General features: G+C 34.5%; 1 protein-coding gene and 1 pseudogene across 2 annotated transcripts in view; both read left to right on the forward strand.

Moving 5' to 3' along the window:
* The window catches only part of PRKG1 (protein kinase cGMP-dependent 1), a 1,107,428-nt gene that overhangs the window by 523,843 nt on the left and 561,236 nt on the right, over positions 1 to 22,349 (forward strand). The gene's annotated exons all lie outside the window — the stretch shown is intronic.
* LOC112474163 lies at positions 22,137 to 22,255 on the forward strand (annotated as a pseudogene).

Raw genomic sequence — 22,349 nt, forward strand, 5'->3', positions numbered from 1 at the left:
GATAGTCAAGAAGTGTACTTAATGTCAATTTTTAAAATTCAGAATGTTAAATGGTTTGACAAAAGCGAACATGAATGGAGTGTTGTCAAAGAACATGGAAGAGATAGGAGAAAAATTGCATGAAATGGTTTGATAAATAGGTAAGAGTTTGTAAGGGAAAGTCATGTGTGTGTATGTGTAAACAAAGGAGGAAAATAATTTTGCCATATTTCAGTTTTAAGAAGAGACTTTTAGAGAGGAAATCCACAGCCTTGTTTCAGATATCAAACTTATCAGTAACTAATTGGTCTCTATTTATTCATAGAATACTTCTACATTACCACAGAACAAACCACCTCAGTTAATAAAGTCTATCAAGAAAATCAAGGTCAATTCTGTCATTGGACAAAATAAAAACTCTTTAAGGAGCTGGCACACTTTTGATTGTTTTGAAGATTTTCTCATAGATATTCATCTAATCAGTAAATATCTATTAACCAGTGACTGGTTTTAGCACTTTGTTAGAACTAGAGAAAATAGAGAAGAGTAAGTTGTCACCAGCCCTGCAGAAAAATGTTCAGACTAGTTGAGGAGATAAGGTCACACATGGTAACTAAGAATGTGCAGCAATATATTGTCCAAAACTGGAATGCAGGCTACTAGGGGTGGTTACAAAGCCTCTTCCAGTAAAAATTCATCTAAGATCATCTTTCATTGTCACTCGAATATTTATTTAGATGCACATGTGCACCAATAGCCTGATTTTCAATTAGAAAAAAAAATAGATCCAGAAATTTTTACTTATGAAAAACATTTCTGATTTTGTGATTAGGTAGTCCAGTAATTAATTTTCTCAAAATGGTATTATATTGCATTGCATTGGGTCAGGTATATGTCTTCATTTCACAACTAATAGCCTCTTTTATGATCACAAATTAAAAACGGCAACCTGACAACTTCTATTCTCCCTATTGGGGGAAAATGCATTCCAATATAGCTTCCAATTTGCCTTGCTAATTTTAATTAGTATAGTATGAGTTGCTGGACAGTCCTACTAGAAGGCTAGTCTGCAAAGAAACATTTCTGATTTGCAGACTCTTGGGAAAAGATTCAAAATGGGAAAAATTCAATATAGACTTTTTCTCATTGGATCCAAGGTTAGAGGTGAAATAAAGTAAGGTTTGAGAGAACAGAAGATGCTGCCTTTTTCTCTATTAAGAACTGCTAAAAAGATTGAGTGATAACATGAAAATAAAGTCTTCTGATGATTGCTTTTGAATGGTTTGGTGAGTGACTGCAGTTAATGAGATACATGTTTACTCCTATAACAATGAACCGGTAAGACCTACTAGTTCTCCTCTTATTTCTGAATATATAATTTCAGTTTTTACACTAAAAGGTAGAATATTCATGAGCAGAGACTGTGTTCTTTACCATTGCTTGGGCCAACTTCCATATCTCAGACCTACTAACTGTATCATAGTTCCACAATCAATACCTGTCTATTGACAAAGTCAGTGAGAGACCCATCTCCTGTCTGCTAGAATTATCAGTTGGGGGCTCTATAAGAGGATTCCATGGCCACTGTCTGTTTCTGGGATTAGCCAAGCACAGCAGGCACCATACATTCACAACAGATCCAGACTACCGCCCCCTCTTCCCACCCTGAGGTTTAGTCTACTCAGTTAATCAGTGTCCATTGTTCTTGGACACTGTTGTGAAAAGAGAACATTTTTTTATTATTTATCTTGACTAACATCCAGCTCATTCCCAGTTCACATATTATACCTCATGAAGGAAATATGTATGTTTTGAGTGATCCTCACAGGTGTTGAGTAATAAATTTCTTAGGGTCACCTGATTCGGATACAGCTGCTTGAAAGGGGACACCTCTTTAGTTCTAAAGTGTGATTGATGGTTTGCTCTTTATTTAAGCCTTCCTAAGTTTAATATTAAGCCATCACTATCCATATAAAAGCCTAGTATTGATATCAACATTATGCAAATTTATATTAGTGACTTTTACTTTGTCAGAAAATGATTGTTCTAAATTAATAGAGTCTAAGAATAATTTAAGCAGAAGAATGCCACAATTTCATTTAAAAACATATACAAGTTCCAGAGAGCCTATTAAGAATTTGGAGATCTCTTCTTTGTAGTTTATCCTATTTTGGTTTTGTAGTACCACTAAAGTCTCTATGTTATAGTACATTAAAGCCTACTGATAATGCATCCTTCTTATATGGGGTAGCTTGTATTAAAGATACCAATTTCCTTTAAGAAGGAAATTGAGACCAAACTAGACTTAATTTTAAATTCCAATTGGTAACTGCTACTTGGTTATTTAGCATTCTCTTGCTTGTGTCTTAGGAGAGATTAGCTGCAATTGTATCTGCATACAAGTGGTCAAGTAGGAACTGGAATTAACAGTGACAGGTCAGAACTGAGAATAAAATGACCCAGCTATAGACTGACCCCTGAGAAAAAGGCTGACTGTCCAAATTAAATGGACCGAAAGGTGGAGGCAAACTTGAACTTGATTGAGAGTTGTGATATGGTTAGGTCACTGATTCTCAGACTTTAGTGTATATATCAATCTCCTATGGACCTTGTTAAAATGCAATCTGATTTCATAGTGTATTAGTTTCCTATAGCTATTGTAACAAATTTTCAGAAACTGAATAGCTTTAAACATCAGAAACTTGTCCTCACACAGTTCTTGAGGTCACGAGTTCAATATTAGTTCCACTGGGCTGAAATCCAGATGTTGCTTAGGTTGTACCCTCTCTGGAGGCTCTATGAAAAGAATCCATTCCTTGCCTTCCAGCTTCTGGTAGCTGCTAGCATTTCTTTGCTTGTGGCAAAAGCACTCCTATCTCTGCCTCTATCTTCACATTGCCTTCTATAATGTGTGTATAATCTTCCTCTGCCTCTCTCTTATAATGATACCTGTGATAGGATTTAGGCCCATCCAGACAATCTTGTATAATTTCAAAATTCTTTATCATACCTATAAAACCTTTACCATATAAGGTAACATTCATAGCTTTCAGGGATTAAGACACAGGCATATCATTGAGAGCCATTATCAGCCTACTAAAGTAGGTCTGGGTTGGGATTAAGACTGAGTTTCTAACAAGTCCTCAGATGATGTTGATACTGCTGGTCTGTGTGTAACACTTTGATTAGCAAGTGCTGGGATTATAAATCTGTAATGTTAAGATCTATCTGGTTCAGAGTAGAATTGTGCTCACTTTGATATAGAATTATATAGTAGCAAGAGACATAGAGGACAGGGTGAAATTTCTAGGAGATGAAGTGGCCAAGAATTAGGATGATTATTTGAGAACCAAACATTCTTCCAGAATGTCAGGTTGGAGTCCTGCTTTCAGGGGCAGGAATAGAGTATTAGTCAGAAATAAGGGCAGATGCAACTCAGTGGGTAGACGGGGGGCCTGGACTAGGTTCATGTCAGTAGATCTAATGTCAGATTGTGCCAGCTGGTTTACCTCAGCCTCCTGCCAATCATGGCCAGGACTGATTATGAAACTAGCTAGAACTGAGTGTATGCATGGCTCTCAGACTGCTGATGGGGTAGATTTGGAATAAGGCTCTGAAATCTCCATTTTTAACAAACATCTTAAATAGTTTAGATTATGTGGTCAGGGGGCCATCTTTGAAAAATATGGTTCAACATGGTGACAATATCAGAGTCTACCAATTCATTTACATTTGAATTAAGGTAAATTAGAGTGATATCGATCACATGTTACCTGAAAAATAAGGTGCCAAAAAAGAAGTCAGTTTCATCACTAAAAACATGAAAAGTCTGATGCTTGAACATGTTCTACAGGTGGCTATAAAGTCTAGAAACTGTTGAATGTATGTAATAAATAGAGTATCAAAACTACATCACAACACATGTTACATTTGATATGTTGTCCTATATTACCAGTGCACAGTTTAATGCAATGTGCAAAATTCCAATGAACATGATGCATTAGCACTGCATTTCCATCCATCTCTGCACATGCATCTATGAGATGTTACCTTAGATGATGTTTTCTCTCAGATTTCACTAAAACAATAAATCACGCAAACCCGTGCTTTTAATCTAAATCCACACTAATTTAGTCATTCAATCCAGTTTTGCAAATTATCATTCAGCCATTCCAACATCACTCTGGCTTAGAGAGGTGGTATGGCATTGCTATTAGAGCTAATTAGACGACTTCCTCTACCTTGTCGAATGCGTGTTATTTAATAAGTTAAATGGTCAAACGTAGCATGTTTAAGACTTTGTGTTCATCCTGTAGAGTGAACATGCAACTGGAGGAACTATAGTACTGCCTTGGCCTCTTGCTATAGGCTCAGTCAGAAGGGCATCAACTATGGAATTATTAAACTTAGAAAAAGTAAACAGATTGGCTGATCTGATTTTTAAGTGCCTTTCAGTTTTAAAATGATTTGGAATTATGGAATGAGTTGGTGCTCCTGGATGTGTGAAAATAGAATCCCATAGATCCCATAGACCCCACTGGTGATCTAAATTAATTTTGACAAGTTGTTTTTCATAAAGGTTCTGGCTCATCTCACTTCAATTGATTTCAGCTCAGCCATCACTTTTTCAGGTAAGCCTTCCCTGACCTCTCTGACCAAATCAAATTCACCTAATTTTCTACTCTCATGGGAACACATACTTATACCCTTAGTACTTATATCATTTATTTTATTTTTGAATATTTGACTGATTTTTGTCCCTTTGCTAAATTATAAAATCTTTAGACAGGAACCATGCACCTTTTTGCTGAACATTTTGTTCCTGGTGAAAAGGAACAATATTTAGTATGAGGTTGCTATCAAAAAATAATTCAGTTGAATGGATTGCAAGTAAATGAACACAGCTTTCAATGAATCGAGAGACTTGCCTATGGTATCACTCTCCTCTCAATAGCTCCATCTCTTTTGCTTATATAACCTGCTCAGTACAGATCTCAGAAACCCATTTTTCCTTGAAAAGTAACCTGATGGAAGAGAAACAAGGGGCATAATCATTTTGAATTATGTTAATTTAGTAGTCTTCCATGAACTCTCTCCGAGGGCTATTGGGAAGACTGCAGGAAGCAAACAAAGATCTTTTCCTTTCCCCACCTTGTACTCCTTTAAACAGCTCAGTCTTGCCTTTGTTTATTTATCAGTTCAATCCAGATCTTTATTTTTTATTAGATTGATGGGATATTTTTAAATATTCAAGATGTTGCCCAGGGTAGTTTCTCTCACTTGGCTGTTCTGAACCAATTACATCTCTCCGTTTTCTAAGATGGAAATGCCCTTTAAAGTAATAATCAACTTGATTATTTGAAAGCTAGATAAGAAATAAAATAAAAGTACACCATAAGCAATTTTGAAAAATTGCTTCTCAAATGCCCTTTTACAAAGCAGTCCCCTTAAATAGAACTAAAAGTTGCTTCTCAAATGCCCTTTTACAAAGCAGTCCCCTTAAATAGAACTTTTAGTTCTATTTAAGCTGAATTATGATTAGCAGTTGTCAGTGCTGTTCCATCGACGGCACCAGGCTCTAACAACAAATCTCTCTATTTTGTGTGTATAATGTATAGGGGAAAATGATTGCTAATACAATAGGACCGATTACTTACTTTGGTGGCAGAAAAAGTGTTGTTTTGGACCAAGCTTCAAGTGAATCAGCCTTCTTTAATGGGACTTATCTTGGCCTAAGCAAAAGTATGATTTTTCAATTTCCTTTCAAATTCACTCTTATCCTGGCTGATATATGCTTTCTTCTTTGCTAGAAAGCTATGCTAACCTTCTAGAGTGAAAAGAAAATCATAATTTTATTTGTCAGGATAAGATAAAAAATATCACAATACTCTCCTTTAAAAATTTTCCTTTAATTCATTATAGCAAACCATGAATCACTGGTCTGTAAGTTACGGAATGTTTGTATGCTTTCTTATTCCAATCATGCATGCTTACCAATCACATGAGGTTCTAAAATCACCCTTAACAACTTTATGTGGCTACTTCAGTTCTCAGGGATCCGTTTATTTAAGTGCTATTGAGAATAGTATTTGCAATGTGAGGGCATAATTTGTTTTGACTAAATGGAATAATTAGGAGTACTATACCATGACCAATCCCTTGGCATATTTCATATTTCTTCATAATTCAGTTTTTAAATGATATTAAACAAAGCTTCTGTTTGGTGAGTTTATTTGTCAGTTTTTCAGTGGAAAAGACTGACAGATAAATCATTTACTTTTCAAAAGCTTTCCATACAGACTATTGTCAATTTTCTCAGGGTTCTATGGCAAAACAACCAATAATGAATACACACAGGAGAATGTACACGTGTCTGCAGCAGTATGTGTGATATTTCAGAAAGTAACAGAGGGTGAGAATTGTATTGAAAAACAGAAATGGGAAGATATATATATTGCTTCTTTAATACCAATGAATCAATTTGACATTCTTCAAAATAATAGATTTTATAGAAAACCAGTGTAAACCAGAATAGAAATGAAAATTCCAAAAGAAATAGATCACTCCAAAATTACTTTGTAAAATTATTTAAGTAGATATTGGAGAAAAACAGTAAAATAAAGATGATGGGAAGATATAGAAAAAATACACCCCTAAAATCTTAATTGTCATATGTCTGTCATTCATGCTAATAACAATAACTTGAAACTGAGCTTATGTGGCTGCGTAAGCCTTATATCAGAGAAACTAGCACTGATAATTATTGTCCACTTTTGATCAAGAACTATGAGACCTCCAAGGACACAAAAATAGTCCCTGCTTTCAAGGATCTTACCATTTGGAGTTCCCATCTACTACTGTCTAGTAACTAGACTGAAAATTGCCTTTGGCAAGGAACTGTATCTTCATTTTTCTATGCTTCTTATTACCCTGACCAAGATTTTTATGTAATTAGTCACTCAATAAGGTTGGCCAAATGTGTTCTTGTTATTTTAACTCATTGGGTATCAATAAAATTTTGAACTATATGATGTTTAATCTAAGTGGAGCATTAGGTGCTCAATAGTACCTAACTAACGTTCAAGTCAATAAATAAAGATTAATTGGGAAGAATTTTGATAGTTGACTAAAATGTTCTAGACCCATTCTTCCTGTCTTTTCAGATAACCCCATTTGAGTATTTTTATTCTGTTTTTGATTTAATATTTTTATCACCAAGAAAGGATTAAATTATTATTACTGATGAACTTATTTTGACCCTACTAATTATTATCAGTTATTCCAAAACAGTATCTTTTCCTGTTGCCACAGTAGCTGTATTTTGTTAGGAGGATGGCCTGAGAAAATGTTTCATCCTAATGAAGCATAAGACACAAGTCCTGATTAGAGCAAGGTGAAAATTAAACCTTTGCTCTCCAATGATATATTTTTATAATAGTCTTTTACCATTATAACCTTCTGGCCATTTTAATGTAAACTTGTTTCTAAGGCCATATTTAGTTGCTATAACAACTTGATGTATCTCTTGGTGAGTTCTTCTTGTCTAACATTGCTTTTTAAAAAGTTGGGGTTGCTATGACTACAAAATACTGCTTTATTTTCAGTAAGCTTCTTTTCCCCTTGTAATGTTGCTTTCAAAATATGTATGTAGACATGCACACATATGTGTGTACTTCTACTAACATAGCTTATGGACGTCTACAGTGTAATAAAACCATGTCTAAAATCACTAGAGGCAAGATGGCAATTTATTTAAGTGCACATTATTATTCTTAAATTGATTTTTATAGTGCTAGATGAACTCAGATTAGAGATGCCTTTTCCTTCTCCAAATTAAATAACCGCTTAGTGACAGGTCTCCATTTTTGTTGTATGATTTACTTGTCACATCCATCATATTATAACATCTTCCTGTTTCCAACGTATTTGCATGTTGGCCTTGGGTAGGTCATTTGACTTTGAAGAATGCAAACGAGTGTTTTGTCTTAATATGTACATGGTTATGAATGGACTCTATTTTATAACACTGATGATTATAGTCTTCTTTACATCATAGATAACAAGATCCCTATTGCTAAAATTTTCTCACATTTAAATTTGGAAAAACCACAAGGCTGGAAGTTAGGACACCTTGATTCTGTTTTTAATTCTATCAAAGTTAGCTACATGAACATAAGCTAAGCACCTTATCTCTCTGGAAGAATACTAGCCAATAGAAATAAAATGTACATATTTAGCATTGCATCTCCATCAAATTTGGTCATACAGCAACATTTCTTGTTTATTGGTCACTTACTAAGATCTAGGTCCTTTGTGAAATCTTAAGAATATATAGATGATTGGGAAAACAAACATTTTCCTGGCTTATGACAGAGAGAAAGGGAGAGATAAAGAGTGGGAGAGAAGGAGAAAGAGAAAAAGTAGGAGGCAGGGAAGAAGGGAAGTGGGAGGAGGAAGGAAGGGAGGGAGGGAAGGAGGGATGGAAGAAAGCAGATTCTCTAAGTCCTTTCTAGTTATTACGTGCTATCATCTGTAATCCAATTTTGTTTTATTGTAATTAGGAAATATTGGAGTAAAGTAGGAAGTTTCTTTTGTGTGACTTATTCATGATTCTAGTCTCAACTTCTTGGGGAATAATCGCACAGATTAAGTGCGCCCTATATATTTATTGAAGTGATCTCCTTTCCTGTCAAAATATGTGATCGAATCCAAGATTAAATAAATATTATTGTCAAGAGAAATTTAATTAGTTTGAAAAATCCAGCCATACATGAGTATTTTAGGAAAATGAAAAGGGATATTACATAAAAGACTTATTCTTTCTCTGTAGTTTTCTTGCAGTTTGAAGATTATAGTCTATAAATAATCAAGGAGAAGCACACGGTTGTCTCAAATTGTTTTGGTGCTACACTGCAGGCAACATTGCCAGGACATCATTGATGCGTCCAGATCTGTTAGCACATTGTTGCTTCTTTATTCCTCTCCTGCCCTTTCTCATTTGGAAAAAGCCAAATCAAAGTGAGCCATGTGACTCTTAGTCTGCTCAGTGAAAGAAGTTTCTGCTTTCTTTTTAATCATATGTCATTTTTTATCACTATTATTTTAGAAATAAAGTGGTTATTGGATAGTTTTTTAAACTGAGCCATTTTGCCTGGAATGCAGAGGTCTGGATAATCTAATCTGATTTGGAAATAAGAAAAATAACAGAACAGTGTGACCATTAGAGTGGATTCTCGAATTAGGCTGCAGATGGTAATCTAAGTTGTGACTTGAAACGTTTGATTCTGACAGCTCTTCACATTACAAAACATTTTAACTAGCCCGCATTCATTTTTTTTTTTTTTACCTTTTTTCAGTAATACAGCACAGTGTCTTGCATTTCATATCTCTTCGGCCTTTATAAATTGGAATTATATTCAACACATTTCACTTTCAGAGTTAACGATATAAGATGATTTTGGAATCCTTGCAACAGAATGGGCAATCACTGTGGTACTCTCTTAGCCTGAGCTGACTCTCTATCAAGTTACTATATTTTTAAATAACATCTTAAGTCACTATTTCCCATCTGAAATGTTCTCTGATTCTTTCTTACAGAGGGAGGAGTGTTCTTTGTTATCACTTTTTAACTATTTAAATCTTTTAGAATGTTTTTTTTTAACCTTTAAAATGTTGTTTCATTACATATATTACACCGAATCACTAGTAATAGATTACGTATTTTTTTCTTCTCGTTAGGACATGAGCTCTTTTAGGGCCTGAAATATGTCTAATTCACAACCAGAGTGTGATTCTTGCCCACAGAAATTGCAATCTAAAAAAGAAAGTGGATGCAATTTAAAATAATAAAATAATTATGTTCTCCTATAGCATAGAGAATCGCCTTATCTGGAATTATCTCATGGCAAGGGGCCTTTGTTCTCCTTTTACATAATTAGATTGTAAAGGGGGATGCTTTCTGGCTTATTCTAGGAAGAAAATATATCTGCTTGCTGAACCCTTCACTAAATTGGGAAGAGTATACACAACGAATAGATAGCAAAGAAACAAACTATTTTACCCAGATCCAACTTTCCTCCCAATGAACTTAACATACGCCGCTGTGGTCACAAGAGATTGTACCCACTCCTTCAGATATCATCTTGCAAAATAATTGCTAAATTCTTCAGAGGTTAGAATGATAATAGGGTCAGCCTTTGGTAAACATATGCTTTTGTCGACTTCATCAAATTCCATTTTTTTATCCTTCCCTCTATAGACTTATAAGTAAAAATCCAGGGATACAATTTTGTGGGAACTAATTTAGAGTATTCTACTAAAATGCTTGGTCAGAATATCTGAATTCAATGCATTACTCGTCTACTTGCCAGTTTTGTCATCTTGGACAAATAATATCTTGTGTCTCCATATATACCTCTGTGTAATGTTAATAGCACCTGCCTCACAGATTGCTCTGAGGACCACATGTGTCAATGTCTGTGAAGTGCCTAAGATAAGACCTAGGACATGGTGCTTCAGAATTTTTGACCATTGTTAAAATGTATTGTAAATATTGATGTAATTTTGGTTTATTTTCATATTATAATTTTCTAGGGCTATACCTGGCACCATAGTAATTTTTAACAAATAATATAGGTAAATTTATTATTGGCTTTACTCAGTATTTCTAAGATCTATTTTTTCTTATTTAAAGAAAATATTTTTGATACATTTCCTTTTTAATCCTTCAGACTACTTGGATAACTAACAGTTGCATAGAGATAGACTGAATTACAAGGAATTTTTGATTAATGTAAGCCTGGTAATCAAACTGGTAACTCTCTGAGATCTGAAAGAGTTGCTATTTCAAGAGGTTTACTATGTGGCCATCACTGTTTTTAGTGGTGTCTTTGGCTGCAGAAATATGAGAAGTATGCATATTGTATTATTTTACTTTATTCTGGCTAACATGGTAGTGAAAATTCCAATTGAAGATAAAGTACTTACACAAGCCATAATGTGTAAAGAACTAATGGTATCTTCGCATTTATATTTTGATATCGGAAGGTCAGATGAAGTGTTCAATTAGTGCCACATTAGTCTCGTTTATAAAGGAAAAATCAGAAGTTAGGGAAGTCATCTGGATGAAAGGGAATATTAAAGTACTCATTTCAAATTTAGAATGCAAATCAAAGTAGGTCTGGTTAGTAGTTTAAAAGTTTTATTGTCTTTTGACAACAAGCTAGAAAGGTATTTTACGTGGGTAAAGCACATTCTAACATCATTTCTTAAATGAGTGAATCTAAAGTAGGTTCTTTCTTCATGCTTTTCTTAGGCAATAATTATTCCTAAAATGAGATCCTATATTCAGAATAGAGCGATCTAAAGAAAGTGGCTGTGACTAAAACATAGCAGATTAACTGCAAATTTGTAGGAAATGGTAAGATACCCCACGCTGTCTGATTGCTGACTTGATTGTTGCACTACCTCGCTCCCTGTAACTGAATGGGATTACTGTGGAAGGATGATGTGGCAGCTTTCTGAGAGAACCCTGGTTGGTATGATATTCCCTTTGTGTTTCACTGATGAAAAGCCCAGTAATCCTAAAAATGATCTGAAACCAATTTCATCATAGATATCTTAAATGATAAAAATGGTCATTCATATGCATATCCAGTTAGTAGATTCTCACTGAAATGCCTTAGTAATAGTAGGAGCTTCTGTGTCACTAATTTTATGTTGATATTTAAACAGTTTTTTTTTTTCTCATTTGCAGAGACGTATAGAAAGAGACATAATTAATTTTTACTGTCTTTTCTAAGTCTGATCTAGAGCAAGGCTAGATATATTTTTTCTATAATAGGGAAGATAGTAAATATTTTGGTGGGCTAAGAAGCAAAATCAAAGATATGATGAAGGTACTTATAAAACAAGAAGGAAAACTGCCCTTCACTATTTGTCTGGAAGCAATGGACTCTCACATGTATGAGAAAAAAAGGAAAGTTGGTGACAGTGCTCAATTGGTAAGCTCTGCCTGCCTGCTCCAGCCTCCAAAGATCTCCCTGGCTCTCATTCCTATGTCTTGTCTCATCTTTCTGGTCTCCCTCTATAACTCTGGTAAATAATACCCTTATTACAGGCAGCAGGAGCTACCCTAATAGCTCTGAGCCAGTTTTATTCCTACCATCTGATCATGAAGTAGAGGGAAAAGAGAGATAAATGCCTGGTATCCTCTGCTGAAATTAATACTACATTTTGCAATGTGAGTTGGTCTTTTTATTATGGTCCATCATTTTAGATCAGAGGGATAAGGGGGTGTATAAATCTTTCTAAGTCCATATTTTATATGTATATAACTTTTGGAATCAATCCACTTGTATAATTAGTAACCACCGACAATGCTTCTTTGTATTGAGGGTATTTAGTTGCTAAAATATCACTTTTTTTTCCTCCCCAAATAATATTTGGTAGAGATTGACTCAATTAATACATAAATTAAGATAAAATTTTCAAATATTTGCTGGGACATATTTTCATTTTGAGTTTTTCAAAATCTACCCGCTACTTGCTAACTATTAAATGCTAGTTCTGATCACATTTTAATGCCGGGATGTGAGACTTATGGTGGCTTGGTTCAAATATTTTGAAACACATGAAACAATAAAGTCCCTATTCCTCTATATCTTGCCTACTTTTCCTTTTCATCAAGCATAGGAGTAGTTATACTTGCATAATGGAAAAGCATACAGCCAAAAGAGCAAGAGGTTATGCCTTTATCCAGACAACATAAGTGTGTGACCACACACAGAATAATTTAACATGAGGGATGAGCATCATCATTTAAGCAGCTTTTTATATGCCAGGATTTTCTATAGTTGAATCAATGACCTTTCTGTTCTCATTGCAATTATATCTGTCTCAAGAGAAGTTCTCTTTCTGGGTTCAGAGCCTCTGATGATAGCATCTTTGTCAAAGGAGAATGGTAATCACTCCTCAAACCTGAGACTTCTATCTTGGCTCCAGACATTAAGGAAACTTGAAGGTTGCTGATAGAAGGAAAAAAAAAAAAAAAAAAAAAAAAAAGGACTGTGGATGTGATTAAGTTAAGGGTCTCGAGATGGGGAGAGTATCCTGAGTTATCTGTTTGGGTCCTAAATATCATCATAAGAACTCTTATAAGAGGGAGACTTGTTTTTTTGCTGGGGGTGTATGCCACTGCTGTCCTGGACTTCACTAAGACTATTGGTCTTTATTTTCTGAGGTCTGTAATAACCCTAGGAATTGTCATGGTCCAGGAACTGATATTTTTAGGTCATAATAAGCTAATCCTGTCTATATCAAGTGCTTCTGAACAAAATACAATGGTGTGTGAAAGGAAAGAGCTGGAGTATGTGGAGGGAGCTTCACCTCCAGAACCCATAGTTATGCTTTCAAGAAAAATAGTTATTATTGTTGTTGGAATTATGAGTTTCATCATTATAGCAGACAAACTTTTTTACTTCATGAACACCAACCACCATTCTAAGCATTTTGCATATATTTCCTCCCTATAATACTTACAACAATCTTATGAATAAGTCCTATTGTTTCTACTTCACAGATAAAGGAACAAAGCAAAAGAGAGATTGGATTTATGGGTGATATAGAGCTTTAGATTTATGGGCAATGGAGAGCCATTGAATGTTTTAGGCAAGAGAATGACATCCTCTACATTTCAAACACTTAGGCATTTTAAACTAGTGGAAGATTAGAGGAAGGAAAAACAGACTACATGAGATAAGAACTCCAGAGAAAGTAAGTGATGAGGGGAAAAAAAAGAGAAAAAGATTGATTTGACAAATCATTTGTATAAATGAACAGAATTGAGTGATGGGGTTTGGGGAAAAGGGAAGAGTCAAGAAAAAGTCTATGACCCAAGTAGATTAAGTGTACATATAGGACAGAAAGTGGGCACATAATAATGCTCTGTCTTATGAATCCCTGACTGATGCCCTGCCATTAGTTTGTCTACCTGTCCTGTGAAGGAAATTTGAACCTGACTGGATGTTTTCACATTTCATTTGGTTAGAACAGGCTGGGGAAGATTCCCTGAAAGACAATCAGGAAATTGTGCCTTGAAGGCTCTGCAAATATGAAATTTTAAAAAGAGGATATAAATCACTTAACTAAGATCCAATCAAATCAAACCAAACCCTCTTGTTTTGATAGCTGTGTGGGGGTCTGCCCGAGTCTCCCTTTCATAAGGAAAGCTTCCCAGGGCTTTAATGTTAATTATGAAATTTGTGTTTTCTACGGATGATTGCATTATCATCACAGACAGGACAGCTAAGCCCCTAGGAGCAGGAAGAAAGAAACCATTTACATGTTCTCTCCAATCAAGCTTGAAAGGGTTTTTGAGATAATAGGTAATTTACCCCAGGACTGTCCTAAAGCATATTTATAAATGTGCAAGTGGGTCATTTGTAGTCCCTCATTTATGATGCTTCCAAGGAGAAGAAAGAGAAGAAGCATTGTCATCCAATAAGATATTATTAGAGAAGCATCAATTGACCTTGCTTCCTGTCTATGCATCTGCGGTTGTTTCTTTAAAGTTTCTTTTAGGCTGGACTTCTGATTCGAACACACTGTGACTAGTTTAAAGTCTTTTTATGGCTTACATAAGTTGACAAACTAGCAGAATATTTACCTGAATGATAGTTGCATTTAGGAGATGCTATTTTACCCTTTATGTCTCAACGAACTCTAACACTCTTAATTTGATTCAAGTAGATCATCGCTTGAAGATAATGTGGACTATAGGAAAATTTGGTTCCCCAAATTTTAGCATAATTTCTGACATAATAGATGTTCTACGCGCATTTGTAACACTGAACTGAAGATTGTAGAAAGTCTTGAAAAATTACTCAAAGAGTCTCTCAGGATAAACTTTTAGACAATAACACCAAAGATGGATTTGAGCATAATAGTAAAAACAAAATAAATTTTTTTTTTAATTCTGTGACCATTAGTTCTCAGTTCACTCAGAGATGCTGAAGGTACAAGGTCACAGACCACTTCCTGGTGCATGATGAAGAATTATCCCTGTCCCATTTTTGGTTCAGTTTTAGATAAAATAAAAATATAATGATGATGCAGCCATCATCTCTCCTACTTTAAGCCATTTCAGGCTTAAAGACCTGTGTTTCTCAGGCCATAATTTCTAGGACCAGGGTCCCACCCAATGATTTTTTGTGACTTTAATTTTAATCTTATTGTTCCTTATACTTAACTATTTACTATGTGTTAGTCACTGCTCTAGAGCCTTTCATAACTCAGGTAATTCTCACAGTGACGTTAAGACTTAGGTACTATTATTATCCCAATTTTACCTACGAGAGAGTGAAACACAGAGAAGTATTCAGGGCCATACTACAAATAGTAGATCAGAGACTGGATTAGTATGTCTGACTGTCATCAGTAAGGTAGGGGCTATGACCCAATATTCTCCTTTGTGACCTTACAGATCAAAGACAGAATCTATTCCAAATCCAGAGACTGTGCTCTTAACCATTATACTAACCTGACTCAAACTTTTCTTTCATATTGGCTGAAATTCTACCTTGAGTGATGTATGACATTGGCTTGATGCCCTTGGCTGCTTCATTACTTGTTTCTCAAGGGCATTCACCTGTTATCAAACTGGTTGCTTCTTAAGTTGAATTACTTTATCTCTCTTGGGTGGGTGAGATCAGAGATCAAGGAGTTTTAAAATTACAGATCAGCAGTTTGCAAACTTCTTGGTCCCAGGACTCCTTTACACTGTTAAAAGCTTTTGGGGACCTCAAAAAGGTTTTGATGTTATGGGTATAAAAGCTCTTGGGGACCTCAAAAAGGTTTTGGTGTTATGGGTATTACTTTATAGAACATCTTGCTTTATGTCTGTGCCTTTATCTTGCATACTTTATCACACATATGTAATTACATACTCTCCCCTGAAGCGTTATCTTGAGAAAGCACTCGAAAATTTGAGGGACAGCTAAGTAAATTAGCCAGAAGGATACAATACTGGCCACTGAGTCTCTAGAGTCATGTTTCTATTGCTCAGTGTCAATGCAAGTATCTTCCCAAGTTTTCAGTCCCTTCACAGACTCAGACCTCTTTTCAAAATGAGGTAAAATCCAGACTTTTCTGTCTTTTTAAAAATCAACTGACTGAAAACATTATCCTCATTTTGTTCTAGAATTCTGTCAATTTGATCTACTGCTTTGAATGTTCTTTATATCCGTTTAATTTTATTTGATTCTTATACAGATAAGCTATGCTAATGAATAATTCTCAGCTTTGGTGTATTTATACATTTGAAGACCTGGTAAACCTGTTTCTCCTTCTGCATGCTTATGGGAAAAATAGAAGCGTATTTTAGCTAAAATTCAAACAACTTTTTAAGTCAAACTTATGTTCTTGATCTGGTTCACTGATTAGGAACCAGGATCAAAAAAACAAAATAAAATGTGACCTCCCTCGATATCAGCCCTGCATATTCCTTCCTCTTTCTCCTCATTCTCTAGTGGTTGGATTTGCTTATTGTGCAGCTATTTGTCATTTGCTAAATCTGATGACATTTGGCTGTTTTGAAGTATAAGTTGATACTTGAAGGTAATGTGCATCCCTACAGAAAATATACAAAATCCATTTATAGGCATACATGTCATGCCTTTCTTCATTATATACTGTGTTATATCAGTTTGAAATTAAGAATGAGCTCTGGTCCAATAATTCAGGTCATCCCACAGAGCTTGAATCTGTGACAAGGAGGAAACTGGAGGCCTGGGTACTGTGACTTCACCTTAGGTTTTTTCACCATTCTCTAGAAAGTATCCTACCCAGAATTTTCAGATAGCAATGAATCCTGAGACCAGATACTAAGAGAATGCCTTTATATTCACAGGAGATCCTAGAGGTCTTCCAACTTAAAAAATTATAGAAACTCTGTGGCAACTATTTGAACATGAATAGTCATCAAAACTTTTAGTTTTCAATGACAGCCCTGGGGAATCTATACTAGAATTACTTATCTGTTACAGAAATGGTCATTAAAAATAGTCATGAAAATGAAATATTTTGTTCATGTCTGAGATAAATCAATAAACTATAACTTACAAATAAGATGGGATACTGGTAAATGCCAGAGTTTAATATAGAACTTTTCATTAAGAATATACACTATTTTCCTCCCCAGAAAATTATAAATATAAAATCTGACTATATTTGACAAAGGGTACAGGCAAGGACAGTGCTTGCTGGCTATCTGACTTGTATCAGAAAGCCAATCAGATTTTTTTGATGAAATTATTTATTTTGGTCTTTACTTTCCCAAACTGCAAGATATTGAACACGCAACATTCTTGGTTTTTCAATTATCCCTATTTCACCCACATGGCTGAGATTCATTTTGTCCCTTACTAGAAAATGATATGTTTCCCTCAAAGTAAAACTGATATATGAGACAGAAATTGAGTCACATGATTGGTTCTGTAATGACAAGAACAATTACTCCATTTTCTCTCTATTAAAAATACCAAAACAACACATCATAATCAATAGAAACATTTTTATTGTCTGCCTTATGTGTGAGCATTTACAAATATCTCCATATTTGGGGAGGTCTGACAGATCACATCAAAATCTGTCTAAATATTATAAGTTTCTCAAAAAGCTATGTGGAGATAGAGAAGAGGTTGCTTTAAACACAATGTAGTTGAACCAATTCTCGCTCTAGAAGCAAGTTTTCAGTAATCAGGTACATAAAATAGCATCTTAGCTTATCTGTGGTTGATATCACTTTATTTTTTTTAATAATTGAATTCCAGTTCTTAAGGAGGAAGAAATCTATGGAATTGTGACATATGCAAAGCATCTTGTTGCTAGAGAAAAGTCAAAAAAGAAGGCAAGTGGAAACATTACATCAAGAGTTGTTCATATTTACTGGGCCATCTCCTAAGCCATCTCCTAAGCCTCTTCTTCTCCTCTCTCACATCTTTCTTTTTACACAGTTTACACTTATCTTTATGCCTGCTGAAGCTGGTGACCACTGTAACAGATGGTGCTAATGTTTTGTTTTGTGTTTTGTTTCTATTTCTCTAGAAAAGTAATGCAAGAATTACCATACAATTTCTATTGCTTTTATGCTTGCTTTTTTTTCTCCTACAAAATATATCCTGAAGTCATTTCCCAAACCATGGGCCTCAATGGATAATTAGTGATTCAGAAACTTTTTAAGAGTTACATAAACATCAATCAAGCATTCTTAGTTTTTTCCTAATCTGGCATAAAATGACAAAAAAAGTGACTCCCTTACTATATCAAGCCTGGCCTTTGATGCATATGTTCGCAAGTCTATTTTTTAAACTCAAGATATATCAGGATTTATTTTGTCATAAAAGAATTACAACCATGAAGATAGAGTTAAGTCTCCCCAAAGGCTAGCAGTAATGATTGATGAACGCCTGCTTCCTGGACCAGTGATTAGGATAGACATGTTCTTTCAGGATTTATGGTGTGAGAATAGAATCTGTTTTGTTCTGAATGCCACTGAAGCTGATGAAGGAAACTACTCAGTTGACTACTCTTGCATGTTCTGTAGATGCTTCTATTTGTTTTGTGTTGTTATTGGCGGTGGTGGTCTCTATAATGAACAGAAATCTGCCTCCTTATATCAAATACTGGTTTTTACTTCTTATCTCTAAAGCTTCTGATGATCTAATTCCTCTCTCATGTTACCACTTCAAATCTTTTTATCAGACATAATATTTCAAGTGTTTTTGTTTTTGTTTTTGTTTTAGCTAAACATTCTCGGGGGCTCCAGTTATTGTCCATCTTATTTGAGATAAAATATATGTAAAATGTATGTATGTGAAGAAAAAAAAGACAATGAAATTTATCTAGATGAAAATGGTGGTGGGGTTATGGTTAGTTTTTATTTCTTCTTCATTTTTTTTTTTTATTTTTCTATAAGAATATGTGCTCCATTTTTCATCCATCAAACTGCACATTATATTCCAGATGAGAAATGGTGATCCACATAGAGTACAATGAGATCATACCCCTCCCCGACTTTTATCTGTGCACTTTCTTTTAATGAAACCAAAGCTTGAGTAAGGCATTTTATATTTTGGATTATCCATAAAAGAATGTATTTGGAATAAGACTTTTTCATTTTATTGCTTTGAAACCTCTTGTTCTTATCACACTCCATTCCCTAAATGAATTTAAATGGGGGCAGGGGGAGCTGTTTGTAGCCTAGAGAAGTAGGTTATAATGCATATTGTAGAATGTAGAGTATGAAAAATACAGGGAAGTCCTTTAAGAATGTGTATTAAAAGGTTACATCAAAAAAAGACAGACAATAACATGTGTTTGGAAGGATCTGGAGAAAGGAAACTCTCATACATTACTGGTGGAATTATAAAATGTTTCACCCATTTTGGAGAAAAGATTGGCAATTTCTTAAAAATTTGAGTATAAATTTTCTCTAGCACCTAGAAATTCTACTTCTAGGTATTTGTCTAAGAGAAACATAAGTTATAAAAACGTAAGTTCATACTTGTACACGAATGTTCATAGAGGCATTGTTGACAGTTGTCAATAAGTAGAAATAATTCAAATGTTTATCACCTGGTGAATGAATAAACACAATATGGTATAGCCATACAATAGAACATTATTTAACAATAAAAAGTAATGATTTATTGATACATGTAGCAAAATAGGTGAACCTCATAAATTTTATGCTAAGGGCAGGTAGTCAGATGGAAAAGATTGCAGATCGTATACTTCAATTTATTTAAAATGCTAAGGAAAGATAAATTCATAGGGACAGAAGGGAGATTAATAATTGCCTGGTGGCTGGAGTGGGGATTAATTACAAATATTTAGAAGAGATCTCCTTAAGGTGATGAAAATGTGCTAAAACTGAATTTTTGATGGTTGCATAACTATAAATTTACTAAAAATCTTTGAATCACAGCTTTTAATAAGTGCATTTTATGGTATATAAATTACACTTCAATGAAACTATTACTTTTTTAAAGGAATATGTGGATTAATTTTTCTTTGTGATTTTCTAGATACTATAATCAAACAAACCTCAGAGACTTATCCTAGAATAGTCACAGACAATCAGAGGGCAAATTATGTTCTGGACTGTTGCTTTCTACCAGAACAACATCAACTTATATTGCACTTCTCTCCATCCAGATGGAATTTGTTGTTCACTCTAGTTTATAATCTATTTTCCTTTGAAGACTGATTGAGAATCTGCTTAACACTAATACTGAAACTGTAATGGTCCTTTCTTTTTTTTTGCAACACAGCAACATTGGTAAAGTCAAATGCCATTTTTGTCTTGATATTTGTCTTATATGACCAAAGTTGTCACAAAGGGAAGGGAAATTAACATTTTGTTGGTATATACAGCAAGAATATTCACAATTGTGCAGATGACTTGGTGCTGCTTGTTATGCATATCACAAATTGTCAGAACTCCCTCTGAAATTGGATGACTGACATTCACTCTTTCTTCAATGAGCTTTTACAATTAAAAATAACTTGACATTGAGCTTGAAGTGTGAAATGTATAATTTTGTTTTAGAAAACATTTGTCATTCTGGTAATTAAGAACTCCTTATCACAGGACATATTCCTATTGTGTATTGTGTTCAAGAAAGAACCAATATCGTCTTTAAAATCCTACTTGCATATTGCTAGGGAAATAAATTTCTATTATAATTTTTTTAAATAGTGATTGAAAGCTATTCTGTGGAAACTTTAGAAAATTTTTTCTTTAAATTGTTTCTTTTGATTTTTAACTTTTATCCAAGCATCCTGTAAAAACCTACAAATAATAAAGAGCAGCACTGATTTGTAGACTTTAGTATTCCTTCTGCTTTTGATATTTTATGTAGCAACAATCCATCTCGTCTTTAGGGCAATTTCAGTGTTCTTTCAATTTTCTGTAATTTTTCCATTCTTTATTATTATTTTTTAAATTTTATTTTATTATTAGTTTCAAGTACATAATACATTGGTTAGACATTTATATAGTTTATAAAATGATCCCCCTAGTTGCTTTTTCTCTCCTCTGGTTCTCCACCTAGCCAACACATTAAAGCTAATAGCATTCCCTAAGCCATGCTCCCCCTCCCTATGACCATCTACCAACTACTAATGTGTACTTCTTTAACCTTTCACCCCACTCACTTAGCCCCCCCCCAATCCCCCTCCCCTCTGGCTATCACCAGTTGTCCTTTATATTTGGAGTCAGTTTTTGATTAGCTCTTTTTGTTCCTTAGGTCCCGCATATAAGTGAAATTATATGGTATTTATCTTTCTCTGTTTGACTTATTTCACTCAGTGTAATAACTTCTAGGTCCATCCATGTCATTGCAAATGGTAGGATTTCATTTTTTTAATGGCTGAATAATATTCTATTGTATATATGAACCATAACTTCTTTATCCAATAGTCTGTTGATGGGCATTTAAGTTGCTTCTATATCTTGGCTATTGTAAATTGTGCTGCCATGAACATAGGTATGCATAGATCTTTACAGATTATTGTTTTGGTTTTCTTTGGATAAATACCCAGAAGGGCAATTGCTGGGTCAAAAGATATATTGATTTTTTATTCTTTGAGAAACCTCCAGACTATTTTCTATAGTGGCTTAACCAATTTGCCATCCCACCAACAGTGTATGAGAGTTCCCTTTTCTCCACATCCTCTCAACATTTCTTGTTCTTTGATTTATCGATGGTAGCCATTCTGACAGGTGTGAGGTGTTATTTCATTGTGGTTTTAATTTGCATTTCTCTGATGATTAATGACCTTGAACATCTTTTTATATGTCATTCTTTATTATTTAATACCAGCTCAGCTAAATCTGGTATTGATATCAGCTTGGGGACTGATTGGTTGAAGTTAGGGTCAGTCTTGGAAAACTTTATTGGTAGATGGTTTTCCATCAGGTTCCCTTTTTGATTAGTAACTAATTTATTTAGACTACATGTTTTTTTTTTTTTTTTTTAATTCACTGATTCATTCTTTCATTCAACTAGCAAACATTTAATGAAAAATTATCATAGTGCCATGTACTGGAAGTACGGAAATGAAAGTCATAACCTCGGCTTCAAGAAATTCACCAAGGCTATGGCCACACTACCCTGAACAAGCCCGATCCCATCTGATCTCAGAAACTAAGCAGGGTCAGGCCTGGTTAGTACTTGGATGGGAGACTACCTAGGAAGACTAGATGCTGTAGGTGTAAAAAATAAAAAAATAAAAAAATAAGGGATTGTAAGCTGACAAGGTCCTTGCAATCTGTGAAGTCAACGAAGGGTTGCCTCATCTAAAAAAAA

Source organism: Pteropus alecto, unplaced genomic scaffold, assembly GCF_000325575.1.
Source record: "Pteropus alecto unplaced genomic scaffold, ASM32557v1 scaffold88, whole genome shotgun sequence".
Taxonomy (NCBI): domain Eukaryota; kingdom Metazoa; phylum Chordata; class Mammalia; order Chiroptera; family Pteropodidae; genus Pteropus; species Pteropus alecto.